This window comes from Palaemon carinicauda, chromosome 7 (genome assembly GCF_036898095.1).
Source record: "Palaemon carinicauda isolate YSFRI2023 chromosome 7, ASM3689809v2, whole genome shotgun sequence".
NCBI classification, from domain to species: Eukaryota; Metazoa; Arthropoda; class Malacostraca; order Decapoda; family Palaemonidae; genus Palaemon; species Palaemon carinicauda.
Window position 1 is genome coordinate 135,211,401 of NC_090731.1, and position 25,462 is coordinate 135,236,862.

The window sequence follows — 25,462 nt, forward strand, 5'->3', positions numbered from 1 at the left end:
AATATTTGTGATTGTGTAAGCCACACCTCTGCAACATAACAACTGTGTTTATATATCTATTGGATCCATTTAAGGGATTTTGACGAAGGAAAAATCTATTTCTGGGGAGAGACCTGTGGCGCCCGGCGAAAAGTCCTTCTTGTATACCTTTTCTGATAAAAACCTTCCAATTATACCAGAGAAAGATAAAAGCATGGAATGCTGAGGTTACAACCCTCGCGCGAGCACCTTTTGGGTGTCGTGTATAAAGCAAAGGCGCGTGAAATCCACTATTCACAGGTTGTCTTCCATTTAGTTAATTCCTTCGCCAAAGGGATGGGCCGATACAGAGGCCCTAGACACATCCCCACCGCCGCACCACCCACGCCACGACGCGAGCGCCATCTGAACAACATCCTTCTGTATTGACCATGATGGCTTGGAAAGGAAAGGGTGGGATCGTGTAAAATAAGGGGAAGGGTTTCGCCGGGCGCCACAGGTCTCTCCCCAGAAATAGATTTTTCCTTCGTCAAAATCCCTTTTCTGGGTCGAACCTGTGGCGCCGGGCGAAAATGTACCAGAGAATGCCTTCCAAGCCCAACAATAACTACTAATTTAATAAGGGGAGAGAAACAACACCATGTAAAGAAAATCATATATAATTCAGGTAAGTAGGCATAAAATATAAACTAGCCACAGGGCATAGTGATAACAAGGAAACCTCTGAGTATCAGAGGAAAACATGCAACAAAACTGACATGGCTAAGAATATCCCAACTTAATAACAAGGGAAAACAATAATAGTTACAATCATATTAACCTACTGTAATATGTAATACACTTAGGGCTAACGAACCACCAAGGAAGCGGCGTCGTGGTGCGAGTGGCGGGTAGGAGGGAGAAGAGAAGAGATGGATGAAAGGAAGAACAAAAGATCAATGGGGAGAGATAAGGCTCCCAGCTGCAACCGTTGGATATTTAAGAGCCTGTAAGTTCTTTAGATAGTGGCGTTTGAAGACCATAGGAGATTTCCAACCCGTGTACTTCTTAAGGTTATCAAAGTCCATATTCTGGAAATAGTTGATGGAGGTAGCTATCGATCGGATATCATGAGCATGGGGAAATGAACCCGGATTGGCTTGTTTAATGAAGTATAGGATCTGTTGCCTAATGCCACGTATGGAAATGGTACCTCCTTGTTCTCTGATAAACAAGGGGCCAGACGATTGGGTAGCAGTCCTGGCTAAAAAGGCCCTGAGAGTGGTGACCGGACATAGAGAAGTATCTTGGAGAAGAGGAATAATCTTCCAAGGGGACCACCTATTTTGGGGGTCCTCGTTCTTAGCTAGGAACGCCCTGTCTGGTGAAAGAAGTACCTCACCTGAAGGGAGGAAATCCATGTTCTCTGAGTTTCGTGAGAGAGCTGCTAGTTCTGAGATTCTGGAACCCGAGGCCAAAGCTGTTAGAAATAAAGTCTTCCTAAGAAGAGTGATATAAGAGCAGGATTCGTTGTCCGTGTCGGAGGCCAGTTTGAGGACATCATTTAGAGACCAAGAGACCTTTTGAGGACGGACCGAAGGTCGAAGCCTAGCACATGCTTTTGGAATAGATGAGAAATAAGACTCCGCCAGGTTAATGTTAAACCCAACCAGGAAGACTTTCCTCAGAGCTGACTTAATGGTGGTTATAGTGCTAGCTGCTAGGCCTTTGTCAAAAATGGACCTAAAGAAGGAGATGGCTAAATTAGGAGTCATAACCGAATGGTCTGAAGTCCTTAAGAAATCCGCTAGTTTCTTAACCGCCGAATCATATTGGCGAATCGTTGAGTCCCTTTTGTCTGATTCTATAAAGAGGACATTATCTGGGTCGATGTTTGCGTCCCTACGTGCCGCAAACTTCATGAAATCCACAAAGTTAGGGTTTTGGCTATCCTTGAGGAATCTGACACAGTCCGTGTTTGGACCACCTGGGTCAGTTTGGGGAATGGGATCCGGAAGGGACGGAGTTTCAACTCGAGGAGGAGAGGAAACCAACTGCTCTTTGGCCAGTGAGGTGCCACTAAAGCTACTACCCCGTTGAAGGAGCGGAGTTTGTGCAAGACTTTCAGTAGAAGATTCACTGGAGGGAATAAGAAGATCTTCTGCCAATGGTTCCAATCCAGGGTTAATGCGTCCATGGCATAAGCCTGAGGGTCCAGGTTCGGTGTCACATAACACGGGAGTTTGTGATTGAGTCGGGTCGCGAATAGATCTACCTGGAGACCTGGAACCAGCCTGAGTATCCACCGGAAGGAGTGCATGTCCAGGGACCACTCCGATTCCAGTGGGCTCGTCCTGGATAATGCGTCTGCTATCACATTCTGGACTCCTGCTAGGTGAGTTGCTGACAGGAACCAGTCTTTGTCGGCTGCCAAGGTGAAGATAGTGACTAGGATCTGATTCAGGTTGGGTGATTTGGACCCCCCCCTGTTGAGGCAGTGGACTACGGCCGTACTGTCTGAGACTACTCTGATGTGGGTCGACCTCGGAGGGGAGATTCTCTTCAGGGTCAAGAACACCGCCATGGCTTCGAGAACATTGATATGGAACTGTCTCATGGCGGGTGACCAAGAGCCCTGACACATCTGATGTTGGGAGTAACCCCCCCAACCACTCAGAGACGCGTCGGTATGAATTGTCACTTGTGGAGAGGGGAACTGTAGAGGAACTGACTTGGAGAGGTTCCTCCGATCGGACCATGGTCGTAGTCTCATTTTCAAGACAGAGGGGATCTTCGAGGTCTTGTCTCTTAAAGGTATTGTCGCCCTCTTTCTCCAAACTCGATTGATGTCTTTGAGTTTGGCTTTTAATAGGAGATCGGTCAGTGAGGCAAACTGGAGTAGGCCGAGGACTCGTTCTAAAGCTCTTCTGGACACCTGTTTGTGTTTGAGAAAGTTCCTGACCTTGGAAGCTATCTCCCTCACCTTCTTGGGAGGAAGGGAGAGCTTGTGCTTTGAGAGGTCCCAACGGATGCCTAACCATTCGAAGAGGCTTGATGGTTGTAGGCGGGACTTCCGGAGGTTGACTTGGAAGCCCAGTTTGGAGAGAAAATGGAGTACCTTCGACGTAGCTCTTTTGCATTCCTGGTGCGACTGGGCCCAAATGAGCCAATCGTCCAGATAGGCGACGATTTGTATCCCTTGGTGTCTGAGTTGCTCGAGCACCGTCTCCCCCAGTTTCGTGAATACCCTGGGGGCAATGCTGAGACCGAAGGGCATGACTTTGAATGCGAAGGCTCTCTTGCCGAGACGGAAGCCTAGATAAGGAGAGAAGTTTCGAGCTACTGGGACATGATAATAGGCGTCGGTAAGATCGATAGAGGTGGTGACGGCCCCACGGGGAAGTAAGGTCCGTACCTGAGAGATAGTCAGCATACGGAACTTGTCGCAAAGGATGTAAGAGTTGAGCTTCGACAAGTCCAGAACTACCCTCAACGCCGACGAGTCTTTCTTCGGGACTGTAAACAGGCGGCCTTGGAACTTCAGGGATCGAACCCGCTTGATTGCTCTCTTCTTGAGTAACTCCGCAGTGTACTCTTCCAGGATGGGAGTGGGTCTCTGGAAGAAGGTCACCGGTGGAGGAGGGGATCCCTGTGACCATTTCCAACCCAAGCCCCTTGATATTATGCTGTGAGCCCATGGACTGAAGGTCCAATGATCCCGGAAGTGATAAAGTCTCCCTCCTACCGGCATCACATCATTGGGAGGGAGTGAACTTAGGGCCCCTCCCTCCACGGGAACCCCTTGCTCTGGGCCCGCCGCGTTGGCGGAACTGTCCTCTACCTCTGGAACTCCCTCTTTGGTATCCACGAAAGGAACCGGAGGGTTCGTAGGCAGGGTTGTATGCAGGTGAGGGCATCCAAGAGGGGTTGGGCTGTGTACCAGGGGGAGCAGCGAGGTAGACTACCTGCTGAGGAGGCGCCTGTTGTCGAGAAGTCGAGGCCGCGGAAGGCTGTGGGGACGAGGTACCCCGGGCCGCTTTGTAAGGACTAAACCTCAGCTTCTTCTTGAAGAATGTGTGTCTCTGGGGTTCGAACCTCTTTTTGGCTGAGAGACCCCACCTTACCTGCAAATTCTGGTTTGCCCTCGCTGCGTCCTGAAGAACCTTATCCACCTCGGTCTGAGGGAAGAGGGTCTTACCCCAGCAGGAGGAATCTATCAGTCTGTTCGGCTCATGCCTGATGGTGGCCTCCGACAGAACGAACTTCCTGCAACTAACCCGTGCTGACCAGAAGTCATGGAGATCTATTTGGTAGGATAGCAGCTGGTTCTTTGTGGCGACTCTGAACAGCGTTTCCTCTGGGTAAAGAGATGCAAGGGACTCCATGGAGGTGATGGATTGGAGGGACCTAGCAAGTCTAGTACGGGTCTCGAACTCAGTTTTGAGAAGACTCTCTATTAATCTGGGAAGCTTCTCAGAGAAAAGAGTAGAGGCACAGTCCGGGTCTAGTTTCCCCACCGTGAAGGTAGAGGCCGCAGCATCCCAGGCTGCCGAGGAACCCGGAATAAGCAAAGAGGTGGGGTCCGTCTCCTTGAGAGCCGGCATGGAAGAGCCTTCTTTGATGGCCTGTATAGTCAGCTCTGTGACTTTGTCTATGAGCGGCAAAGAGATGGAGGCCGCTGTCGTAAAAATAGTGTAGGAACCCTTGTGAGGGGTGAGCTTTGAGTTAATACACCCCCACTCTGATAGTGTTCTGGCCCAGATAGCCTGGGCCTGCTCTTTTGGAAATATGACCGTTTCCTTCGGTACCTTGTCTATACGGACCAATGCATGTTCCTTTAACCGTACAAAACCATTGAACGGGAATGCTAGGCCAGGGGGATAGAACTCCAGGTCCTCTAGAGGGCGGGTGCCCATGCCCTCCAGAGTTAGGGAGCCATCTACGAATGGAGCATGCAAAGCAAACCGCCAAGGATTGTTTTTATCGAAGGGCGGCAGCTTCGATGCGTCTGGGGCAGAAGGGGGAGGGAACTGAGTTCCGGCGCGGATCAGAGTAGCCATCATATCCTTAATCTCTGTTATTGCACCAGAGTGATGTTGAACTTGATCCCTGACCAATCCTTTGATCAGTTGGATGGGGAGGAGATCAGCCCAGGGTACCTGAAAGTCACCCGTTGGTTTTTTCTTGGATTTGGTAGACTTAGACTTCTTAGGAGTAGTGGTTTTACGAGGAGCAATATGAATATCAGGAGCTGTCGAGGGTCCGGGGACCGGTGACGTTGATACTGGCAAAGCTGAAGTCTTATAAGTTCGAAGTGGCTTCACCTTGGGTCGTACGGAGGCAGAGGGATCCCGAGGAGAAGCCTTAGAGTTATCAAAACCTAGAAAGGAAGAGGTAGAAGAGGGAGTAGGAGAGAAAAGGGTTTCCACCAACTCGGCACCACTTACCTGCTCGTCACTGGGTTCTACGTCTATATCCAGACCAGCCATGTCCATTGGTACGAGGGTTTCGTCCTCCACGGAAATGGTAGCCCTGACTTCTTCAATTAAAGGGGCAGCAAGGTCAGGAGAGACTGCAGCAGTAGTCGAGCCTGGGAAGAGACGGGAGGCCATATCCCCATCGAGGAGATAGGGAGCGCCAGACGGGGCATTCCTGCCAAAGCCCGACACCCACGGCCGAAGAGTAGCCCTTGCTGACCGAAGAGAGACATCATCGGCCTGTAAGATTTGCAGTGATTAGTGATGGAGGAGGGGGTTTGCCCTCCTAAATATACTGTGTATATCATATTCATGTCTATATTAGTGTCTGCCAACGAGAAATAAGGAACAAAGGGAAAACCCACTTACATCATCATTCAGCAGAACTGACGACAACTCGTAACAGAACGAGCACAAATCCGGGAACCACACTGGGTATTGGGCCTGTCCCGGTTCCTGGATAAAGGGAATGGAGCAGTGGGCATGAGACCGGCAGAGGTCATGCCCAACGGGGTCGCTGAACGAGGCAGAGCATCCTTCAGCAGTACAACGGGCCTTCTGTAAAAGAAAGGAGACATGAGTCTGGTGATGCTTGAAACTCTGATAAGGGATAAAAACCTATTATTTTAGAGTTCTGGCACTCACTGAATTGATTTTATAAAAGAAATTTTTAGTTTTTTTTCAGTAAACAGCAGCTTTCCTGCTGTTACTCCAGTACAGTATCTCTTAGTTGCACAAACCACTAATACACAGCACCAGCATGCATCTCATTCTTATTATTGTACATTTTTCTTATTATTTTTAGATGTGCCTTCCTTAGAAGCTTGGGAATATCATTTATAGGTATTGACAAAAATGTATTTTAGCTTACTTTATTTTACATCCCATATTGTCTGCTTCTTCACTAAAGAAATCACAGTGCATCCACTATCAATCTTGTTAAGTTTTAATTTTTTTTGCACCAACAGAAGATTATGCATGGTTTTAAATGCCTGAGATAGTTTTACAAGGGATTAGAGTCATGAAGGGTCTACACTACATTAACATCTCACAGTGAGGTCACAAGGCAAACTATCAGAAAGGTTGTTAAAGTTGTCAATCCACCAATCAAGCACTGTAGGCATTGCTAAAGGGTCTGCAGTTCCTCCAGCCCCTAGCTGCACCCATTTATTGGTCTTTAAGTTTACCCCCATTCCCACCTCTTCCATCACACTGTTCAACCTCTTTCAACTTTTATTTCATAGTTTTCCCCTAGGCCTAGTTGAATTTCATCCCTGAATGGCCTTCCTGCCATATGGCCTAATAGTTCACAAATTAAATTAAATCTAACAAAATGCACAGGGCTCAAAATATTGACATGTTGAGCACTTAGCAAACAAAGGGTGTGTTATGTTGGGGGGGGGGGGCACAGTAGGTCAAGATATGCTGTGACTCATCCAACATGTTTAAACAGTGTTAATGTCATGCATTTAATAATTTTGCCAGTTGCTGAAAATCAATAAATTTATTAAATTAAGAAGTTTTACACGCACCTTATTTTCTTGATTATGAAATTTTATAATTTTGTTAGATCTAATTTTTATCCACAATTGTTTGAATATAAAGATTTGCTGACAAGGTAGCATGATGCAGGAAAGAGGCAGAAATCTTCTTTGGGGGAGAATTGACTGGTTAATTAGGTTTTACATCTTACTAGTTTAAATGCTATGGGGCTATCCTAATTCTGAAAGTGATAGCCACTGAATTGTATTTTAAGTATTAAAGGAAATATTTGTTAGAATTAGTCGAACCATACAAATCTGCAAGTACATTTTAATTATGCCTCTGTTGTTTTGTTTTGAATATTACCGTTGTCAGTGAAATGTATTGAACAGGCTTATCATATCTTTCCTTGTGCAAAAATGCACGAATCCTTGGCATTAAATTGACAACAGCGACTTGTAAACAACACACTCATTTTTGTTAACTGGATGCAAGTTACAAATTTAAGCTAGAAAATTTTACTCTGTACTTTGTGATTTTTCTGCTCATGAACTCAATGCAGGAACAATGAATGAAGCATTAGCTCTAGTGTAACTTGTGGGTATTGATTTTACTGCATTTTCATACATTTTCCCTCATATATTCAACCAATAACTACCACTTCTTTCCTTTCAGTTGTACAGTAGCTGTCTTCATGGTAAGATGTGCTCCTTGGTTGTCTGCATTGGTGAAATTTATCAAAAACTTGAAAATTGTCCCTACTGATCATCCCTATTAAACAGTGTTTTATACAGCACTTTGTATGATACACATTGTCTTTAATGACATATTGAGGGCAATTAAAGGAGATATTGCTGTACTGTACTAGTATTTTTGATAAATGTATAGGTGTTTGCAATTGCTGTAATATAATTACACCATCCTTTGGCAAAGTGAAGCCTTAATAATAAAATCTCAACCTTCAGCATCTTCTAAATTTTTTTTTCATATCACTATTGTGCACTTTGAAAAGACCGTGATAAAGTTTTTTATTCCATTTTAAAAACTTTTTAGCCATTGAGTCAACCCTATGAGTTAGGAATGCTGATTCAGTGGTCTGGTTGGAATTAATGAGAAAATGGGACACGTTTTGAAGGCTTAAGAAATTTAGAGAAAGGATTTGTATACAGCATACTCATCACTTTTGAGTAAATTACATAAAATTAAAAAAACAGGTTTTAACTGAATTTTAGCAGATGGAAGTTTTTGAAATGTGCTATGGAGGAAACGTTGAAAATTCTGAAAGATCTTACTTGGTTTGTGAAGAAAATATGTACTGTAATTTTTTTTTATTTAGTACAGTATTTTGTTGGGATAGTTTGCTGTGTGAGAGAAGAGTGTGAATGTTTAATGTTTGAAAAAATTTGTAAGCAAATTAGAATTAATTTTTAACTAATGACAATGATTCATTCAACAGTAACTCATATCGCTTATGTAACATGAGGTTTTTGTAGATGTTTAAAGACCATTTTTTCACCCCTGTTATAAAAGCTTTTATTGATATTAATCACCCCATGGAATATTTCTCTAAAAGTTTAGTTCATTAGTCATCAAGTTTCTCAATTGGATTGAATTACAATGTAGCATGTCTGAATGACCCTGACCTAGCATTCCCTGTTTGTTTAAAGGTGGTCTTATTTTTTTTTTTTACCTTCTATAGGTATTATTTTGGCCATGGTTCTATTGAGCTCAGGGAGAGTCCCTTCTCATTTCAGGTTACCTTTTAACCTCATCACTAACTACAATTAATTACTCTGTCTGGTTTGATCTAATTTCATTCCCTTTAACACCAAGCTAAGAAATTTTGCTAGATTTTCATGTTAATTTTCATTGTTTCCTTCCACATTTTTACTGGATACAGATATTAGGTTTTTATCTAGGCCTTTGCAGTAAAAGAAGATACAATTTCATATGTGAATTATTTCTATCTCAGTTTCTCTGTGGGCTAGATATTCAGTATTTTTCTCCTTAAGATTAAATGAATTTATGAAGCAACTTAGTTACAATTATAAGGTGGCAGTTTATATCTTATTTTACGGTTTGCTCACAGTTGGGTGCTATTAGGTTTTATAATAATGCATGGTAATAATTGTGCGTTTTTCAGTAGATGATTTCAGTTTTCCTGTCTTAGTCTAATTTCAATGTTGATAGTATTTTATTATCCTGCCATGGTAACAAGTTGGATGTCTTTTAAATAATGCTTTGTGAGACTCATGTAATTGAATTCATTTTAATATTGATTTCATTCCTTTCCCAACTTTTTCTTTGTTCACCTATTGGCGAATGATGCACATTTATGAATAGGAATTTTTCAAATGTCTGTAGACAAATCTAAAGTGTTAGAATAAAAGGAATGAAATCATGTAACATTTAAAAGCACTGCTTCATTATCAATAGAATTATGATACAAACTTCAAAATAACTTGGATTGACTTTGCTCTCTGTAGTTTTGCAAAATATAACTTAACAAAATAAAGCTTATCAATATAAATTGCTATATTGTTATACAATTGTAATTATTGTCAACTAACTGCTCTCAAGGGCAATGTATAATGTATGCTTTTACCTAGCCGAAAGATTTTTTTGGCATAAATACATATCGAGTTTGTATCACTGACAGTAAGCTGGAACGGGGTTTTGAAGGCCTATAATAATTTGATATGTGGCTCCATGGAAAGATTATTATATTAATCAATTGACGTACTGTACTATATATACATATAAAGTTTTCTTATTATGAATGTTGTTAACTTGAAATTTTGATGAATGTCCATTTTTAAATGTACCCCTCTATGTTTTTGATAAGGCAGATTAAGAAATTCAAAACTTCCATCAATCAGAGGAAATACTGCCAATACAACCAGTTTACATTAGTTTACATTGCTTATTATTTGTTTGTATTGAATCACATCAATATTGAAAATGTTTTAAGTTTTTTTTTTTTTGAAAAAAATATTTTGTTACATTATTTATTCAATTAAAAAATTCATGTTACATTATTTATTCAATTAAAAAATTCAGTAATGTTAGTTGAAGCTTGGTCTCTAGAAGTTTTAAAATATTTCATTTCAATTTATTATTTAATAATTTCTGGACAAATACAGCTTTTACTTTCTCAGTGTGAAACCATTGCCTTTTGGTAGTACAGTATCCCTTTGGGTATCAAATATAATTTTTAAAGGAAAAAATATTTGATAGACTGTTAGTTAGTATATTGTATATAGAAAATATTTAAAATCTAGTCTTTTAAGATTTTGGTACAAGACAGGAGCTTCAGGAATCCTTGAGAAGGAATGCTTTGATACTGCTTTTGAAAGTCATTGTGTTGTTCCTTTTTGTATTCCAACTTTTAGGAGGAATATTCTTTAATTTACTTTAGGAGGCAAAATAAAATTGCTGCTTTGTGTTATGTGCAATAGAAATAGCTGATTTAGATGGCAATTACTGCACTGCTGAGTGTCCTTTGTGTGTTCTTTATAATGTTTTGTCTCAAATACTTCAGTTCTCATTTGTATGGCTAATGTCATACAGACTTGCTGTGTAGGGAACAAGTTGTGAAAAAAATATTTTGCCATTGTTAAAAAGGTACCAGTTTTGATATTGAAACTTTGCTATTGTATATACAATACACGATTAGGATATTTAGTAAAATGCTTGCTATTTAACTTTGTTTTCATGACCCTTGATTTCTGTAACTGTTTTGTAATGCTTTCTTACTCAACAAATTATATTTTCCGTCAATACAGGCTCATTGTTTTAATCATGCCTGAACACCCAATACCAAGAGCAATTCCAAGTCTTATTTGTTCTTCTTTTCTTGACTGCTTAAGAAAAAGTGGTTATATTCATTTGATCACTTTTGTTTCTGCAGGGGTTAGGATTCTAGTTTTCCCTTTATTCATGAATGTACAGTATGCTACAGCAAAACTAACCTACCATTATCTATCTACCATAGGCTAGAATGTAAGTGAAGTTTACTTGTGCAAACGCTATATTCATTAAATACCCAGTAAATTTAGAATCATACAAAAGTTTTGACTAAAGGGAAAACATGTTATTTTGATGAATTTTCCCTTTAAATAACATTTCTTATCCTGTATCTAAGTGTGAGCTTTCCAAATTTAACAAAAATCCTGTATACTCTCCTCCTTTAATCACCATTCTAGAACCATCAGGCCCCTGTTACCTGGGGTATTCTATGACAAGCAAACTAACCACTCCCCCACCTCTTGGTCCTTACAATTTTTACTTCAAGCATAGTGAAATGATACATATATTACAATGTTACCTCTTGTTATTTTTCTTTACAGTGTTTATAAACTTTATTTATGATATTTGGTTTGTTCTAAATTACTTTTGTACCAATATTATTCAGGCATATTTTTTGTCTTCACCTGTTAGTGTTTATTATTTTCAACTGGTTAATAAATTTTTGGCAAACAATTTCCATCTCACTTTGTAGGTTTGATGGTTACCTAAAATGTAATTATTGAAAATTTGATATTGAAGTGTTCTCTTCTCTTATTTGATAACTGGATCACAAAATTACATTCGTGATTTAATTTTTATATAATATTAGTCAATAGTTGCATGTAATGAAAGGTCTTTTCAGTGATGTTCTGTACCTGTGCATAACTTCTGCAAGTTTTTCTCTTGCAACCCCACTAGTTGCACCATGTTAAGGAGAATAAACTAGTTGTTCCTGCACAAATACAAACCCTTCGCTATTTATAGGGGTACACTTTCGGTGTAGCTAAAAGACGAGCCATGATAATTTTTAGCAGGTGGGGGTGCAGATGGTCAGCTACCCCCCTCACTCACAAACCTGGGCTGAGCAACCTCTTTACTTTCTGGCTCAATAGAGGACAATCATACTGCTGCTCTCTCTTGCTTTTGAGACTTGCTTTGATATTAATTGCTTTTTCTTTTTCTTTTCAGATTGTGAGCGAGTGTTGGGGTCTTCCTCGAAGTCGAAGAAACTGCAGACTTCTTCTTATACAGTACCCCCTAATCTCTTCCCAAAGCTGCTCCTCCGCCGGCCCCCTATGGGGAACAGCTGAGGAGCAGCGCAGCCCTGGTTACTCCAGGTCAACCTTGCAGGGCAAGGGACGGTACTGACTCCCCTAGCGAGTTAGTCCCACCCCTTCCCCTTGGGAGCACCTGCTCGATCTCTTTTTGGCTATCCCTGGGTGTGTATGGTCCCTCTTCGAAGGAAGTTCTCTTTGGATTCCTTCCCGTTGGGGCGGAAAGGAGGCAGTCATCTCCTTCCTCCGCGGAGGTTGATCATCCCTCTGAGGGCGCAAAAGCTGCAGCCCGTTGTTCGGAATTTTGGTCCCTTATGACCAATGCCGAGGACGTTGTTGGCCCACCAGGAACGGTGGAGGAACAGAGTCCGAGGCAAGTTTCACCCTTGGGGGAACAGATCTCTCGTCCACAAGAGAAAACTGTTAGTTGGCAGCGCTCTCCTTACACTTACGCTTCTCCCCCAGTGGTGGGGGTAGAGTGTTGTCCTAAGCGAGGTTCTCCTTTTGGAGAAAAAACCTCCCGTCTGGGGGAGGTAGCTCTCAAGCTTGAACAGTCTCCCCCTCGGGTGGTTTCTGCTAGATGTTCCCCTTTTGGGGGTTCGTCGGGTGGATGAGTTTTGACCCCTCTCCATCCAGGGTGTGCTACTCCTCAAGCTATCAGATGCCTCTTTGAACCTTTGGGTTCAGGTCACGATGTCCCTTCGGGGTCTTGTGACGATCACACTTTAGGCTTGTGGGACCACGAGCCTTCGGGGTCCCATTGCGTAGAGCCTTTGGTCAAACGCAAAACAGGCCCTTGGAGTCCTTGTCACGCTGAGCCTTTGTGCTCTCGTGACACTGCAGGAATTTCGGGTTCACGACGCGCTGAACCTTCGGGTTCTCGTGGCATGGATCCTTCGGGTTCGTTGTGTGAAACCCTCGGGTTCTTGCAACACTGGTTACATTGAGCCTTTGGGCTCTCATACCACCCATCACGCTGAGCCTTCTGGCTCTCATGACAGGGAGTCTTCGGTCTCCTGTTGCGTTGATCCTTTGGGTTCTCGCAACCTCGGTTACGTTGAGCCTTCGGGCTCTCGTAACTGGGAGTCTCTTGACTCCCATTGCATAGGAGCCTTCAGACTCTTGCAACCCCATTTATGCTGAGCCTTTGGCCTCTCGAGACTTGCGTTAATCTGAGTCTGTGGGCTTTCGTGACCCTCATTACGTTGAACCTGTCAGCTCTCATAACATAGGAGTTCTCGGACTCTCATCATGCTGAGCCTTCGGGCTCTCATGACTGGCGCTACACTGAGCCTTCAGGCTCTCATCATGTCTGTTACACTGAGCCCTCTGGCTCTCGTATCTCTGGCGGGCTTTCGGGTCCTCATCGCGTGACCCCGACGGTTTCATGGGACACAATTCTTGATTGATTTCACCATCTTTCAAGTTTTGGTAACATAGATCCTTCGATTTCTAGTTGCGACGACCCTCTAAGGTCAAGCGACCAGGATCTTTCATGCTCCATGGTTGCTCCTCCCCGTGGGTTTTGTATCCCTGCTCTTTCTTGGTCTTCCGCTGCGTCATGCGGTAGACCAGGCACGTTGCGTGACGGAGTAGCATCGCGTGATGTGACAGCGTCCTGTGACGGAACAGCGCCGCGCGATTTTCCACCTCCACGAGACCTTTCTCATTACCAACCCTTGGTCTCTTTGTCTCCGGACAAGATTCCTTCTCCGTTTTTGTCAACAGAAGGTTTTCTTGCCTAGGGCAAATCTCTTGTTAGCCAAGACTCCCACCAGTCTCTCCAGTCTCACGGGCCTCCACCTACCCCAAGACAGTTGTCGCCCATGCGCCAATGTCCAGATCCTCCCCCCGAAGGGAAGACCAGTGCTTATTCTGCCTGCAGGAAAGGGGTTTCAAAGACTTTCACAGGTTCCAGGGCTCTGTGCCACCCCAAGTTTCCCCCCTCCCAGCACATTGGGAGCTCACGACCCCCTTGCTGCAAGCATTATTTAAAGTGATACGGCAAGCTGTGATGTAGGACATTCCCTGTTCCCAGTCCTTGGGTGGCATTCCTAGGAACCCTTTGTTGCCTGCTCTCATCCCATTTGCCTCTTCTCCTCGTGATCCCAGAAGGACCTCGGAAGACTGCGCAAGCAGAGCCTTCACGTAGAAAGAAACCCTTCTCTCTTCGTAAGAGAGAACGCTTCAGAACTCCTGGGGAGTCCCCTGCAATTCAAGATTCCACAGGTCAGACCTAGGGGGGAAGAGAAAGAGGATTAGACCATCTCCTCCCAAGGAAGACAGGGCAATTTCTTTTACAGACTCGTTCCGCCTCACTCCAGTCAAGGTGGTATCGAGTGTGGCTTGCCCTCCGGTTCAGTCTGACGTGATTCATCCTCCTGCAAAATCCCATCTGCCTCATAGGACAGAAGGCTGCAAAGCCAGCTCTTGATGGAGGAACCTCTGCCCCAGGGCAGAGAGCCGAAGGACTTATTTTCAATCCCCAAGTCCTGGGCTAGAGCTCTCCCACCTCAGCTTGAGAGACAGAGGGAGATCTCCAGTACGTCGACAGGAGTTGCCTTGTCTTTAGCCTATTCCAATTACAACCTTGACCCACTTTGGGCTCCAATGGGTGAGAGCTCGGAAGTGAAGGGGCAAAACTATCCTGAGGATGATGTTTTGCCCGCTGCCACTAGCCCTAAGCTGTTGTAGGCAGAGCAGAAGGAGACTGAGCGTGCCCTCTGGCAGGTGTTAGCTTGCATTCATTCCATCAATGGGCTACCAGATCCATCAGCAGCCCCTCTTGAAGGAAAGGACAGGGTCCTCGACCAGTTCTGTGGTACTCATAGACCCCTGAAGGCCAGTGCAGCTTTGCCCTGGTCAAAGTTGTTGCGGAGTGCCAAACAGAAGGCAGTGTCTCAGGTTACAGGTTCTTCCTCCTCTCTTCGTGCCAATGCCTCCTCCCAAATCCTCCCGCCATCTAATGTGCTGCAGAGGAGGTATTACGAGATCCTCAACGAGCCTCTCCCAGCCTTGCCTCTAGATCACTCATAGAAGCACTCTCAAAGGGCACTCCCTTTTAGAAACTAACGGGACTTCCAGTCTCGTTCTCGGCCTCGGAGATACTCAATCAGGAAAATGTCGCTAAGTATGCCATGCAGGCAACTTCGTGGCTTGATTTCTGGTTGGGTTCTGTGAGACAACCAGTCCGGTCACAGGACTGGTCTCGGGAGTCCACGAGGAAGTCTATGGAGACTTTCCTATACAGTAGTCCGGCACCCAGGCAATAGAGTTCCTCTCCCATCAGGTGGTGAACCTGTGAGCCAACACCATCCTGAAGAGAAGGGAGTCCGTCTTGGGAAATTCCATAGGCAACTCCCTCAAGCCAAGGTATCGAGGCTCAGGAACTCCCCTTTTGAGGGGAGCTCCCTATTCAATCTCTGACAAAGGCGGCTAGGGACCCAAAATAGCAGGGTCCGAAGGTGTCTAAACAGTCCTTTCAAGGCAAGATGTACTTCCATGGAGGGAACGGAAAGAGGGGATCAGGCTGAGGCTGGTCCCACTAGGACAGGCAATCCTTTCATATGTTCACTTGTGGGGGGATGCTTGTAAAGCTGCTGGCAAAGGTGGCTGCACCACGGGGCCGAGCCATAGACGATCGACGTGATTCATTCAGGGTATTGCACCCCATTCACTCTCTCTCTCCCTCCACTGATTCAGGATTCAGTCCCAACGGACTCCTATGCGAAGGGATCCACAAAGGGGTTAGCTCTTTGGGCAAGAGTCCAAACCATGTTGGAGAAGGGTGCTCTCCAAGAGGTTCTTGATGGGTCCCCAGCCTTCTATAGTTGATTCTTTCTTGTGAGAAAGGCTTCTGGAGGCAGGAGACCAGTCATCGATCTCTCAGCCTTGAACAGTTGTGTTGAGTAAACCCCATTCAGGATGGAGACAGCTGACACGGTAAGACAAGCAATAAGACTGCAGGACTTCATGTGCTCACTGGATCTCAAAGATGCATACTTCCAGATCCCAATCTATTCGTCTTCCAGGAGGTATCTAAAAGTCGTGCTAAACATGAAGCATTATCAGTTCAAAGTGCGGTGTTTCGGTCTTTTCACAGCACCCTAGGTGTTAACAAGAGTATTTGCCCTTGTGTCATCATGGGCTCACAGAATCGGCATCTGTCTCTTGAGGTATCTGGACGACTAGCTGATTCTGGAAGATTCAGTAGCGACTCTTCCTCACCACCGAGACGAGCTTCTAAGGTTTTGCCAAGATCTGGGGATCATGGTAAAAATCGAGAAGTCTTATCTATTCCTCCTATCAGAAACTGGTATACTTGGGCATGCTATTAGACACCAAAAGGCACAAAGCATTTCCATCAGATGAAAGGGTTCAGAGGCTGAGGGAGGCAGCACAGCCATTCCTCAGATGAGAAGAGCTCCCAGTGCAGAGCTGGCTGCGTCTACTCGGTTACCTATCTTCCCTGGTCCGTCTTAATTCCCAATGAGTGCCTCAGGATGAGATCTCCGTGGAATCAGTCCACCGATTCCTGGGAATATCTTGTTCACATAAGACACGAGGAACGGATGGACCCGGATAGTGGCTATCAAACCAAAACCTCCGCAAAGGAGTCGATCTTTTCATTCCTCCCCCCAGAATTGATGCTCTTCAGATGCATCAAAAGAAGGGTGAGGGGTCCATATGCTACACCACACCATCTACAGCCAATGATCCTAATCAGAAAGGTATAACACATAAATCTCTTAGAGGTGAGGGCAGCCTTCCTCACCCTCCAACAGTTCCATCAGTTCCTGTCGGGGCACTCTGTGGTATTGATGAGCGACAATACCACAGTAGTAGCTAATCTAAACAAGCAAGGCAGTACCTTTTTCCAGCCACTGTACCATCTAGCAGTAGAGATACTCAGATGGGCAGAAGATAACTCGGTAACCTATCTGCGCGCCTCATTCCAGGCAAGTGGAATGTGCTAGCAGACAATCCGAGCAGAGTGACTCAGATAGTGGGCTATATATGGTCTTTGAATCATCTAGTAGCTAACAAAGTCCTAACTTTGTGGGGTTCCCAACTGTGGACCTCTTATGGCCCTGAACTTCAGGCTCCCACAGTACAGTCAGACCTCACTTATTGCGATAGTTAGATTACAGAAACAGTCGCAATAAGCGAAAATTTGCGAATAAATGTTACACTAGGGTGGGCTAGCTCCAAACCTAAAATGTCACAGTAACTGCCCCTTGCCACAACCAGGTGCCTGAGCTGATGATTAATACAGTAAACACTGCCTAATAATTTTAATTTGGTTTCTACAACAGTTTATAATCATATGTACAGTGTACAGAACAATTGCACACATGTATACTATGTACTGGACACAGTAAGGTTACAGTACAGTATTGTGCTAAGGTAAATTTCACCGAGTTGTCATCATCCCCTTACTGTTCTGTATAGGAAAAGTTGTTCCTATCTAGTAATACTGTACTGTAACCTAATATTCACTGATACTGTAATATATATACAGTAATATTACTAGAGTACAGCTTAACTGTACTTACTATAAATGTTTGGTGTTTTTGTTCAGACTATTCTAGTTCCAAATTCAACAAGATAAGTTGGAATTTGCGGAAAACTATAAATCGTCTACCACCATGACTCAGTATGAAGCGTCGTGGAAGAAATGGGTCAAATACGTCAAAGACAAGAATCCAGGGTCAATTACTATGGATATTTGTTTAGGTTTCCTGATTGATCTGCACGCTCAAGGTCTAGGCTCCTCAACGATTTTGTAGTACAAATCAGCCCTCACTAGACCTATACTATACACCTTTGATGTCGACTTTAACTCAGATCTCTTCAACAAAATTCCAAAGGCTTGTGCAAGGCTACGGCTGTCGGCTCCACCAAAGCCTATCTCTTGGTCTTTGGACAAAGTTTTGCAATTCGCTTCGTACATAGACAATCGAACGGCTTCTATTCGTGACCTCACTCAGAAAGTCATCTTTTTAATTGTGATGGCTTCAGGTGTTCGTGTTAGTGAAATTATGGTGCTTTCTACAGACGAGGGCCACATTGAATTTGTGGATAATGGTGAAGTTAATTTATACCTTGATCCCGCTTTCCTAGCAAAGAATGAACTTCCCTCTAAACGTTGGGGTCCATGGAAAATAGTTCCCCTACCATGTGAGCCCTCCCTGTGTCCAGTGCAGTGTTTAAAAGTGTATTTACTAAGAACATTGCAGTTTAAGGGTGGTCAATTGTTTAAGGGGGAAACAGTGGAGTCTGATTTGTCTCTGAAACAGTTAAGAGCAAAAATTACTTACTGTACTTTATACGAAGACGGACCCTGCTAGTATGCCATCGAGTCACGACACTAGGAAAGTGGCTTCCTCCTTGAACATTTTCCAGTATATGTCCTTTGAGGGACTGCAGGCATATACTGGTTGGAAGTCCACTAGGGTTTTCTTCAGGCATTACCTGAAGCAATTGGAGGAGATACGCCACTTTGTGGTGGCTGCGGGAAGTGATATCAAACCCGCTGCAATGACATAGCCCACAGTGCCTAGGGCACTCCTCCAGCTTGTTATTAGCAATGAGTAAACAGTTGGTTTTTGCTTCAGGGAACAAAGAAAAATGCAATTAATCATCTACTTTTCAGGTTCACACGTGTCTCTTCGACACGATGTTTGTTCCTTCAGTGCTACACTCTAACTGTCTAAATGTTGGTTAAGCTATATCTCATTTTGTTAGGGTGATTACCCCTTTTTTTGGGCTCAGCCTGATGGAAGGTTCCTTTAGGTAGCTTTCTAAGGGATATTTGGCTACAGTGATACTCCCAGAGAATTGACCACAGGTCTCCAGAATTCTAACTCCTGGCGCGAGTATCCTTAATATATCAAAACTAGCCGTCTAAAATCGGGTAAAATACCGATCTGGTCAGGCAGAACTAAAATTGATCAAAATGCGTTCCGATTCCCCCGTAAAAAACTCAAAAAACCACGAATTCTCGCATGAAAGGCTACCGACCGAAGCTGCACACTGCTCGGCCAGATAGGCTAACTAACACTGGCCAAATAGCCTAAATAAATTACAAAATCATGCCAAAACTTTTAATTAGATGTCCAGAACACAAAATTAAGACTACAATTAGTATAAGGAACTAATTGAAAGTCTTACAAAACAAAGAGATCCCGAGGAAGCGACACCAAATGGCCGCATACACACCCGTAAGGGAGCGTCAACAAAGCGGCTGAGAGAAAAACCAACAAGGTTATTAAATGAACGTGTGTCGCTACCTAGAAATCCCAAACTGACAAATATAATACTCAACTTGGGAGCAGGGATCTCCAAAATGCCTGACATCTTCAAAAACACAAAATAACACAGAGCTACGAAAAACACGTCTGACCGTTCACAGGTGCTTAGAAGGAATAATGGGAGAAGGATGGGTAGTGGTGGGGGGGGGGGGGCAGTAGCTGTAGAGAACGACACCTCATAGTAACGGGGGATGTTGAGGAAGGAGAAGACTAATTGGTAAGGGACCTCTGGTAGTGGTTTCACACGCCCCAGTTATTATACTGACACCCTAGAAGGGTGAGCGAGCTGGGTATATTCCTGGCATTCCATGCAACTTTTTTCTCTGGTATATTTAGCAGTATTTATACCTTAGAAATGGCGCTTTAAGAAGCATTTCACGGAGCGACACAGGTTGAGCCCAGAAATAGATTTTTCCTTCGTCAAAATCCCTTTTCTTGATACGACACATAGCAATCTTCACCCCGAATAGAGTTTTCGCTTTGAGGGGGAAGAGTGGCGAAACTTTAGGGGAGCCGTTATCAAGGTTACCCAGTGGATCCCCTCCCAGTCCTACCACGGTGTACTATTCCTTTTGAAGTAGCCAATTAAGCACGGTGTTTCTCCCACTCGCTCTCGGTGTTGTTACTTTCCTTAAGGATTATTACAATGCAATCTTCAGCATCTTCATCCTCTGGAAAGTTGAGTATTTAATCTTTCCTGTGTATAATTTTTGACTCCCTTCTCACAGTTAAATTAGCATAATTTAGATGTGTTTAGTGGAGCAGAGCCAGCACCGGAGGCGGCCATTTTGGACCCCTGTCATACGCCATAAATGCTTTATTTAGTTAGTAGTACGACGTTCCCGTTATTTGCCTATAATGAAATTCTAGCTATTTAGGGAAATTATACTGGTCAAGATAAGATTTACACATGTAATATTTCCTCTTCTGATAAAACATTTCGATTGTATACGATAAGGCCTCGGTGGTATTAACGTAGTCGAGATCCCGACTCTAGTTAGGCTAGCCTAACTCGTTTTAGTATACTTTTTTGGGCTCAAGCCATGTCGTCCTGATGGAAGGTTCCTTCAGTAGCTTCCTTTGGATATATATGACTACCATAATATTCCCAGAGAATTAAACTAAAGGTTTTCACAGAATTCTAACTTCTGGCACGAGTACCCTAAAGGTTTCCTTTAGAATATCGTATATCAACAGGGGACGCATGCATTAACACGTCACATGGCCATCTGCACCCCACCTAGCGTTTACGCTTTGAGGGAGAAAGGTGGCGAGGTAACTGAGGTGCCGTTCCAAAGTTAACCTACCTTCGTTACAGTTACGGTACTCGCAACGTAAACAAACCGTCCGCCATACTGTGTGACGTCACGTCCGTCCTCATTCCTTTCTCGGTAGCTTATAACTCAGCTTGTTTGTTCCCAGTAATCGACCTTTATCTTGTGCATCCATCGCCATGTCTCAACCTTCTGCATCGCCTCCTTCTGGAAAGTCGAGTACCAGGTTCTTGTATTGTTTAAATAAGCTCTGGCCGTAGAGTAACAATTTTTTACGCTAAAATCTTGTGTTTTGTGGCCGAGCTGTGCCTTGCCCAGAGGTGCCATTTTATGGCGCAGCTGTTCACTTTGCATGCGTTATTTAGTTAGCCAGAACAGCCTTCCCGGCCTTATAACAAATTAAATATCATTAGTTATTTAGTCTTCATTATTAGGAATTAGTTATATTATGCCGATGGTATTCTTCGGCGCTCTTAGTTAGCCGACCCCATACTAGTCTTTCAGCCTAGCATAGGCCGCAGGCTAGTGTTCATGTTTGCTTCTGCATGATATAATAAGTGTTCCTAGTGTTATGATAATGAAGATATAGGCATTTTTAAACATACAAGATTCAGTGTTGCACATATCTTTCGCCTTCTAGGGACCATACAAGGGACCGTGCCTGGTCCATCCATGTCACACCCCCTAACCCAACATTGGGACCCTTGTATGCTTCCTTATCTCCCCTGTTACCTTAGGGTAACCTCCCTCTGGGTAGCCTTGCTATTCTTAGCCCCTTACCCGAAAATTTTTTCGGGTAAAATTTTCGGTAGGTTAGGCTAGGTCGTTCTTACCTCTACCCTACCATAGTTTATGGGGGATTTCGGACAGAACCCCAGAGTACCTATCGTTCATCCCAGTCCACCCTTAGGGAACGCCTTTCCCTTTAGGTATCGACTGAGACTGAAGGTGGAGGGGCCCTGCCTTTCCCCCTAGACTGCTCTTGGTTGGGACACGTCCCTTCCTCCTGTAGCCTAGCGATACGTCTCCCCAGCCCTCCCTAATCTAGGAGGAGTTCTCCTGGTTTAGGTAAGGCCTTGGGGGATTCTGTTTTATTATAGTTTAGGACAGCACACCAGTTCTGTTCCTACTCTGAGCTAACCTACCCTAGGGTTGGAGAGCGCTTCTCTCCTGCCTGGGTAGTATAGCATCGAACAGATTCCCCCACTCCTTGGGAGCTTTAGGGTAATGACCCCTTCTGCCCCCTCAGTCCCCTACCCAAACTCTATCCCTTTGTGTTGGCTTGCCTTCACACCCCTGTCCGCTGTCCTACAATTCCCCCTCAGGGAGAATTGTAGGTTAGGCTGTGCTCTCCTGCTTGGCTGGCCGCTCTGCTACACTTCCCCCTCATAGTCGAACTATAGGGTAGTGTTAGTAGCCGTCCTGCCGGCAGAAGATCACCCTCCCCCCCCTTTTTAGAGTGTCCTCTGATCCTCCCTTGGATTCCCATAGGCACCCAGCCGTCTGCCGGCTCCCTGCCGCCAGGTGATAGGCATATTCCCTCCCATCATGAGTGCTCTCCTTCCGGAGGGAAGCCGGTCAGGTATCGGACATTACCCTTCCCCTTTCCCTCCTTATCTTTCTCTCTTCTATCATGGTGCCGGTCCACTGCCGCCTCCTACTGCCGGGGCTAGCCGCCGGCATGCCAGGTGACTTTCCTACTTCATAGGACGTTCCTATCTGAGGATTACCTAAGGCAACAACCTGCCGGCTGCTGGGGGCCGCCGCCCCTTGCCGCCAGCACCCCAGGTGACCTTCCTACTTCATAGGATGTTCCTATCTGAGGACTACCTAAAGCGACACCCGGCCGGCTGCCGGGGGCCGCCGCCCCTTGCCGCCGCTGCCGCCGATTTTTCAGACAACCTTCCATCTTATGTACCCAGCTAGGTTCACCAACGCCGACAGCCTGCCGGCTGCCGGAGGCCACCGCCCTGCTGGTGACCTGCCGCCGTGCCGGCGGTCACCCCTATAGGTGTTTCCTACCTCTCTGCTGCTCAGTGTGTAGCCTTAGATGGATTCACCCCGCCGGACCAGGCCTCCAGCTTTCCGCCGGCGACGCTCTTGCGGCTTCCAGGGACAAGCACCCCTTCCCCCCGGCTGCCGGCCCCGTGCCGGCAGTCGACCTATACAGCCGTATAATCAGACTGATCTTGTTTGCTATTTCATACCCTGAAGACAGTGTCTGAGCTGTATGATTGTACAGTACAATGTTTCCAGCATACTCTGTGCTTCTCAGTGCAGTCTCTTGTCAGGACCTACCCAAATATAAGGGGGTTTATCCTATTTTCCCCCTCTTTTCTCTAGGTTCTGAACGATTTCAGACCCTCTCCACTCTGTAGACAATTCCTTTATAAGGAAGCCTAGTCTGACTCCCCCATAGGGATACCATTCCCTCTCCTAGAACTTCGGGTCCTAAGGAATTGTCGGCAGAAAAGGTCACGGTAACTGGCTGGACGGGATTCACAAGTATGTGTCTTCCTATTTCTTTTCTACCTCACCTATCCTGAGCTCACATAAAACACAGAGCTACAGATTAATGAATCTTAAGTTTAAGAGTAATGTAAGACATAACTCTGTTTTCTATGTACTCATGTTCTCTTTCTTTTACAGGAGGAGTACCTGAAGTGTGAGAGCTCTTTCTGCGCAGTTCGCTGCCCAGACTTCTACGGGCATAGGGCGTGCCGGACCCATGCCCCCTGTACTGCAAAGAAGGGCAACTTGAAGTATTGGGATCCACAGTCCTGCTCAATCTGCAAAGGCCTCCTTGATGAGGCGTTCGACAACCCTCCGTCCGCGGAGGCCAGGGACAATGCTCGAGAGAAACTGCGCAAGTGGGTGCGCGGTTTCCAGAAGAACGCCACCGGGCCGTATCTCCCTAGTGAGAAGATGAGGGCCATGCTTTTTCCGAAAGCATCAACAGATTCTGTGATTCCCCAGGATCAGATCCCCTTGGTTCAACTGACCGTTGAGCCCGACATCGAGACTACGCTTAGCAAGTGTCGTCTAGACGAGGTGGAGAAGATGTCGGACGTGTCCGACAACACCGAGAGGACCCTCATGGGTGAGGATCTGGAGGAAGAAGAGGATCAGGTGGAGTACCCTGATTCAAAGGGCGAGGTCGCCCCACCACCTCCGGCAGCTCCTGTAGTGGTCGAGGAGTCAGTCCCCTCTACCTCCGCCGCCTCGCAGCCCCTGCTACCCGCCACCGAAGATGCCATCCGGGTATTGGTGGCATTGATGGACGAGAAGCCTAATAAGCATTCTGCGGAAATCACAAGTCGTTTGATGGGATGGAAGCAACCGAAGAAGATCTTGGTTAAGGACCTTCCCTCCTGCTCGGAGTCTAACTCCTGGAGGTACGCCAGGCATATGCCAATTACAACTGGCAAAATCTTTATCAACGACAAGTTAGGGTCTATCCTTTTGGAAGAAGTGGAATTCTTCCCTAACTTTGAGGCTTACCCGGACTGTTATGTCCGACTCAGGTCCGAACCGGCCTCCAAGGAGGAGACTGAGCCCAAAGAGGTGATCGTTTTCGATCACTCAAAAGCCCAAGCCATGCTGGCAGAATGCCTGAAGAGTCGCGGTTTCACCAACTTGAAAATGCCGGCTCTGAGTAAGAAGCACCCGTCCTTTCTTGCTCCCACTTCTACGACCTTTCCCTTCGTGGAAAAGGCCTTCCATGCGGTCATGAAGGCGGTGGAGGAAGGAAAGCCCTGACTTACCCTGGATGAGTGTAGGCCTCTCCCCCTCGCCCTTCCCCCCGACGACAGATTCTGGAAAGACATCCAGTTTACCTTCACGGTCGGGAAGCTGGAACCTGACGTGGCTGGACGTCAGTTCAATGAAGACCTCCCGAAGCTGAGCTACCACCTTCTTCGTCGGGAGCAAGAGACCAAGGAGAGACTAGCTGCCTCCCTGTCTCACCAAATTCAGCTCGAGGTCATGGCTGGGGACGTTAGAGTCCCAGATCTTTATATGGTTCTCGCAAAAACCCACCTAGTGACTGTGATGAATTACTTGTACAGCTTCATCAGGGCCCGAAGAACCTGCAGAGAGTTCGTGTTTGCCAACGCGGCAGTAAAACACGAACCCCGGAAACTAATCTCCTCCAACATCTGGGGTAAGCATCTCTTTCCATCTGTTCTGGTGAAAGAGATCGTTGACAAAGCTGCTTCTGAGAATCGGAACCTTCTCAATAAGTGGGGCATGTCCCGCAAGAGGAAATCCTCTCAGGAAGAAGGCCCTCAGCCTAAGAGGAAATCCTCCAAACCTAGACCCCAGCAGCGTCAACAAAAACGCCAGTTTCCGGCTCCCGCTACTCCCCAAGTGGTCGTATAACTGCAACAGACCTTTCAGTTGGTCCCCCAACCGGTGGTGTCGCAATAACCGGTCTTCACCCCTGCCTACGAATGACAGTCCTCTACCTTTCGTCCCAGAGGTAGAGGCTCAGGCAGAGACTCCTCGCGCCATCCCTCCAGGGGCAGAGGAGGAAGGGGAGCTAGCGGCCGAGGTGGCAAACCCTCAGGAAACCAGAAGCAATGAAGTGCTTCCGGTGGGAGGAAGACTCCGCCACTTTCAGGATCGCTGGACCTACGATCCTTGGGCACACAGCATCATCAAGAAGAGACTGGGTTGGAGCTGGACACAACCACTTCCAACCTTCCACCAATTCTTCCAGCCATCAACCCCCCTCTTGGAAGAATATGTCCTAGAACTCTTGAACAAGAAGGTGATCAAGAGGGTAAAGTCCACCAGGTTCCAGGGAAGACTGTTTTGTGCTAGGCTTCCTAGCCTAGGCATTTTAGTTTACTCTCTTGCATGATATAATAAGTGTTCCTGGTGCTATTAAGTTT

At 45.5% G+C, this 25,462-nt stretch overlaps 2 protein-coding genes across 5 annotated transcripts in view; one reads left to right on the forward strand and one right to left on the reverse strand.

The window, feature by feature from the left end:
- The window catches only part of LOC137644023 (endoplasmic reticulum junction formation protein lunapark-A-like), a 318,162-nt gene extending 307,541 nt beyond the window's left edge, over window positions 1–10,621 (forward strand). For all 4 annotated transcript variants that reach the window (XM_068376905.1, XM_068376904.1, XM_068376903.1 and 1 more), the window contains one exon: window positions 7,593–10,621. The gene's annotated coding sequence lies outside the window, so the exon portion shown is untranslated. The remainder of the gene's footprint in view (window positions 1–7,592) is intronic.
- LOC137644024 (uncharacterized) overlaps window positions 1–25,462 on the reverse strand; it is a 244,723-nt gene that overhangs the window by 15,446 nt on the left and 203,815 nt on the right. The window lies entirely within an intron of this gene.